This window comes from Eumetopias jubatus, unplaced genomic scaffold (genome assembly GCF_037043125.1).
Source record: "Eumetopias jubatus isolate StellerSeaLion01/CBP00866 unplaced genomic scaffold, mEumJub1_p1.0 scaffold_17, whole genome shotgun sequence".
Classification (NCBI taxonomy): domain Eukaryota; kingdom Metazoa; phylum Chordata; class Mammalia; order Carnivora; family Otariidae; genus Eumetopias; species Eumetopias jubatus.
The window spans coordinates 26,044,467-26,050,493 of record NW_028274823.1 but is presented as its reverse complement, the minus strand read 5'-3'; positions in this window follow the sequence as shown (position 1 = coordinate 26,050,493).

The window sequence follows — 6,027 nt, the reverse complement described above, 5'->3', positions numbered from 1 at the left end:
GGCTGGGGGTGGGGTGGGGTAGCTGGGACAGTTGGCAGTGGTGGTGGGGGCGGGAGGGGGAGGGGAGACGGTGAGTCAGCGCTACTTGAAATTCCTTCTAGCTCTAAATTTCTCCGATCTCAGACAACACAGTCCTCGACTGTTCAAGTGGATTAAATCTGAATTATAAGGTACAAGCTGGAGTGTTTCTCCTGCGTGTGCATCCACATTGCTCTCTGGAGCTTTGGTGGCTGTGGCAGGGGCGGAGGGGGGCAGGGTGTCACTCACTAACTCCTCACTTTCATGTCTTGCCTGGTCCATGTTTCTTTGTCAAAGTCAGTGGCCTTCTTGATGCAGGGGTTCTGTGCTGCCCTGCCTTCAGAACCAAGCTCAACGGTCTTGGTTTATGTGGGCCTGGTTCCATTTGTTATCTGAAATCTTCACAAATAACCAAATATCCAGCTAAAGGGCAGGGGCGGGGGGCTCTTGTTGATTAACCTCCAGCCCCTTTCTCCCTTTCTCCCACACACCGAACCCTGTGCCCACCCAGGAGACTCATTTCCCATTCATCTTCCTCTGTGAGTCCCTGGAAGGCTGGACATCGGTTTTTTCAAACTTTTTGCTCACCTCTGGCTACTCAGAGCTCTTGAGCCTTTATGAATGCTGATTCCTCTGCTCTGCAGTCTTCCTCAGAACAGCCTCTGGTTGTTTTTGTTTTTGTTTTTTTTCCAACCAGTCTTTTCTCTTGCAAAGTTCAGATAAAAATTCTTCTTTGTGCCAAGAGGTAGTGTACCCACGTGGGTAAGAATAGGGCTGTTCAGTCAGACATACTGAGCTCAAGTCCTAGCGCTGCCACTCGTTAAATTCTGTTGCGTAATCTCTGCGAGCATCAGTTTCTCATCTGTAAAATGAGACCATTAAGTGTCTGTTTCGTAGGGTTGTTGAAGAATGATGGGACCATCCATGAAAGGGCTCAGCACCTGCCAGGTAGATGCTCAGTGAGTGGCAGGCAACCCTGTTAACATGGCGAGACTTCTGCAAAAGATCAAACTTGACCTCTGTGCTCATTCTCCCGTCACTTTGTGGGACAAGATGTCCTACATCACACATGGCTTGATTCACAGTTTGGAGTGTTTTCTGATTCCACAAATGTGGGTTTAATCTCAAATGACGTGTGAGCCCTTGGAAGCTGGGACTTTTTTCTCTCTTCCTCCCCTTCCAAGCTCCCCAAGCCTAGCTGATCGCTGAATCCCCCAATCTTGCCATATTGTTGATGATGGCAAAATAAATACCCTTTCCTGTGTTGTGAAATACTCAGAATTTCGATTCTCTGCCCTCTTGGAGCGGATTTAAGTAGGAGGGGTCTGAAATGACTGAAAGCCTGTGCAGTGATTAGCTTGAGCGCTCTGTGGAACACACAGGTGCCCCAGGGGTATGCTGCTCAGGGAAAGGACAGGTGCTCCAGGTAAGAACTGTGGAATAATCTGTCTTGTCACTTCCTCCCAAGGATGCAGCACTGCAAGAATCCCCTTGCGGACAGCAGGGGTCCCGGCAGGACTGCTTCCTTGTCCTAGCAGACAGCCCCATTCCAGGGTGTGGCTGAAAAGCAAGAGTCAGCTCCCTGGCATCGCGGGGCAGGCTGGAAAGTGTATGTGCAAGCCTGTCGGGCCCAGGACAAAGCAACCGAGGCAGGCTCTGCCATGCAGCCCACCCAGGGGAGCCTGAGCAGACCCTCTCCTAAGAGCACAAGACTGGGGTTTCTGAATCTAGCCTGGCAATCGGTTAGCAGGAGCAGCCTTTGATAAATCTGGGCTTATGCTTCCAAAGCCGGGGAATATTTGAGTTATGCTCAGGGAATTAGAAAGTGTAGAAAGTGTCTCAAAGTGTGTGTGTGTGTGTGTGTGTGTGTGTGTGTGTGTGTGTATGTTTCTGTGCATTTCTGCCATAGGAGAAAGGTACCAGGATAAATAACTAGAAACCATAGAGATGGTAAGGGCAGGAATCATTTTTTAAAATTCCGTCCTAAAGTAAAATGGTAATTGGCCATTCATTTGCTCATAATAAAGTCCCTCTTTGGGGACTTTATCTGGGACAATCTGATGGCAGCAGGGGTGGGGTGGGAGACGGACATCCCAGGTGCAGTGGCAGCAAGAGCTGCTTCAGCTGGAAGCCAGAGGAAGAGCTAGCTGGGCGCTCTGCTGGAACCCTAGCCTAAAACCCAGTCTTCCGGTGTATGGAGGAAGGAGCACAAGGTAGTCAGAATATCAAACTTTCTGTTTACAGTTTTGTTGTTGTTTACTGTTTGTTTTGAGTTTGTTGTCCAAGCCCTAAGCTAAGTGCTTCCCATGTGACCTTTTTACTCAATTGTCTCAATGGCTCTATGAAGTGGACAGTTCCATCCCCATTTTATAGAAGAAACAGGCAAAACCAAGGCTCATAGAAATTAGGAGACTTGCTGAGCTAGGACATGGCACAGCTGGGATTTGAACACAAAGCCCGAGTTCTCAGCCCCTGTGTCACTTACACAGTCTGGAAATCTCAGACTCCTTGGTCTTTGCATGGCTCTGTCATGGGAGGTGTTGGGTGTCTAGTGGGCGGTACCTCATATATGGGCCTCCATTTTGAGTGGGTGCGTGGCGTTCAGGCAGGGGTCCATACTTCCTTGTCTCTGCCTGGATCGTGAAACATTCAGGCTGAGCTGGTGTTGCTGCTGGAAGTCTGGTTCTGGATGGGTGGAGTTTCAGTAGCTTCCCTGCCTGGTCAGATTATAAAATGTTGCAAGGATGACACAAATGTGTGGAGAGGGCTTCTAGGAATTGGTCTGGACAAAGCTAGGGATATTGAGAGGGCAGAATGCCACCAACCTCCTGGGCCCTGCGTCTGACTCTACTTGAGGTCTCTGCAGTCTCTTGGTTGGCCCTGATTCCTGGGGTAGGGGGTATGTATGGGCTGACTCACTGTCCTTGGCTGGTATCTTGGGGCTGATTCAGCACTAGCCATGCTTTTTGGAGGGGACCCAAGACAACTATCAGTCACTGGAGGTCCAACCACTGTCCCAAGAGACATTTGGTCCAACACAGTCCATTATACCCTCTGGAAATAAGTGAACAGTGAGGCCTTGGGGGCTGTGTGAGTCATCTCTGGTCAGGTGAGAAGACAGGCCCAAGGGTGGCTTGTGAGAAATGGCGGGAAGTGGGTCTTTGCTTTGTTTCTATTTTAAATAAAGTTACCTTAAGAGAGACATAGAAGATCACTGATCAGTGGGTTTTAAAGAAACAGATGCAACCAAATTCTTCCCAACCTCTTACCCCACCCCTGTCCTGCAAATCTCACCCGGCACTTTTAAAGACCTACCTTTTCCCAGCAAGAAAAAGAAATGTCTTTGAACATCTCTGAGGTTTATGTGGTTACATCTTGCTGGAAGAGAGTTTGTTGTTGAAAGCTTTATTTTCTGGTTTCTTTCTTTGTGGGGCTGCAGAGGAACATCAAAGGAAGAGAAAATGCCACTTACACCAGGAAAGCAGGGGCCCCACATTGTGCAGGAAGAAATAAACCAGCCCCGGGGCCAAAGGGACAGAACACACCCATCTGGGGACAGGAAAACAATCATGTTGAGTTGATTTTCTTTGGGGAGGCTCTTCACATTTTCCTGTGTATACGGGAGCTGAGAATCCCAAACCCAAAGCTGATCTGGGAGTTCTCGAATTCCCTCTTGCCATGCAGGCCTTAGAGCCACATCATTTCACTTTCAATTACTTAACGCTCTTTACTGTAAACATGGCTTATTTTTTGGCCATCAGTTTTGTCTTCCTCATAGACCCATGTCCGTGGGGCAGAGCCTTCGTCATATACTTCTATTCCCCACATAGCACCTGATCCAGGGTAGAACACACGCTGTATTGCTCAGTACTTGGCTTAAAAATGCCTTTTCCTCACTCTGGAGTCATGATGATGGAATAAAATCCAGGCAACAGTTTACTTTTATGGTAAGATACTGGTGGTGAATCCATATATACCAAGTTGGTGAGTACATTATCATAGCAATTACCAGAAGGGAGGATCACTTCAAAGACCACTTTATGCACGGAGATGTTCACTGCCGTGTTGTTTATAATAGCAAACAAAGTGGAGACACTTAAGTGTCCCTCGGTAGGAGAGGCTGGGTAAGTTAGGGTACACCTATCCATACTGGGAGATAGTAAGGAAGCGACTATTTTGAAAAATAGGGTAGAACCAAATGTTCAAAGTTGATATCCCAGAAAAGTTAGACGGTATGATGCAATCTGGGTAAAAAGGAAAAGGGATGCATGCACACATATGATACATACATAGAAAAATTTTGGAAGGATACACCAGAAACTTCCTAACGGTTATGGCTGGGGAATGGATGGAGAAGTAAGGGGTGGATGCATTTATCTGTTACTTAATTTTTCTGTCAGTGGTTGAATTTTTTTATTATGACTGTATTGTTTTTATAAAATTAAAAAAAAAAGCAACTAGTTAGAAAAACAAGCTATTTTTGGATGGCAATAAGAAAAGTTAACTCTAAAAGATGCCCTTCCCAGGGGCAAAGCAGAGGAGGGTGAAGTGGGGGGGGGGGACAAGTCAAGTGGTTATTGGCACTCTCTGTTCCCGGTCTGCTGGCCAAACCAAACCACCTTCCATCTCTGTCCCATGAGGTGGAGACCACATGGAGCATGAAGATGTTCTGAATCAGCTTACGGAGTGACTTAAGTTAGAACTTCCGGGACATTCACCGACCCTGCCACGGTCGCCACTGACCCCAGCCACCCTGGAAGCTGGCCATAAACCCCCACAGCACCCAACACAGTGCTGACCACATAGTCAGGGACTTCACGGTTAGGGGCAAATCAGCTTACTTTCTCACTCACCAATCAGCAATGGCTCACCACTGCTTATTGTATGATGTTCAAATTTACCTTGGCTCAGCCTTAAAGGCTTTTCTGAGATCAGCCCCAACATTTTCAAACTCATTTGCTAAAACTTCTCAGTATCTATCAGCATATATACCAGCCCTGCTTGGGTTCAAATTCTGGCTTTGCAACTTATCCTTCTGTGCCTCAGTGTCCTCCTCCGGAAAGTGGGGAGGTTGTTAACAGCACCCATATCATAGGGTTGACATGGGAATTAAATGAGTTAATGTACATAAATGCACCTAGAAGGGTGACTGGCATAAAGTAGGTGCTACTTCACTGTTGCCTAGTCTGTCATGCTCCCCTCCCCTCACTCCGCGGTTCTGGCTGGAACACTTCCCCGGCTCAGTCTTACCCATCTTTCAGGCAGTGCCTAATCCCCCCAGGTAGCGGTGGCTCTTGGGCTTTCAGAATCACTTGGAGAACTTGGCAAAATGCAGATTTCTGGGCTGGACTCCTAGCGACTCCACTTAAGTCTGCAGTGTGGCCCAGAAACCCGCACCCGGGTGACACGGGACCACCGCCGGAGAAGCAGGCTCTAATGGGGCTCCTCCATTGGGACCAGCCAGCAGTGTGTTCCCCTCTTTCTCGTGGCCCTTCCCAACCTAATCGACATCCTGGCCTCGGGCCAACCATCCTTCTTTCAGTGCTGTCCAGACCAAGACGTGTGGCAAAATGTGGTTCTGGAGCATCTTATCCAACCAGCGAGCAGATGCCCGGGGGGGCTCAAGCCTGCTTGGGAAAGGAGAGAGCTTCCTCAGAGAAAGAGGCCTGGCTGTTCTCAGTGGAAAGGCCTGCCAAATGCCCTGATGGACTAAACCCTCCATTGAAAAGACAATCTCTTTCCTCAAAACCCAAAAGCTTCGTGCTCCTCGCAGCCCCCACACTTGTCTGCACATCGAGCTCGGGGAAAGATCTAGGGCTGACATCCCCCACGTTCCCCTTCTGGAACTCTGTAGGCTGCTTCAAAGATGGGCTAGAAAGACTCTATTTTGTGATTTTTTTTTTAACAAGTTTCCTGAAAGCATAAGAATCAAAAGGGAGTGAAAGCTTCCGCTGGTCAACAGGAAACCCTCCCTGCTCCCCAACTTGGCCCAGGGAACCTCACAGACCT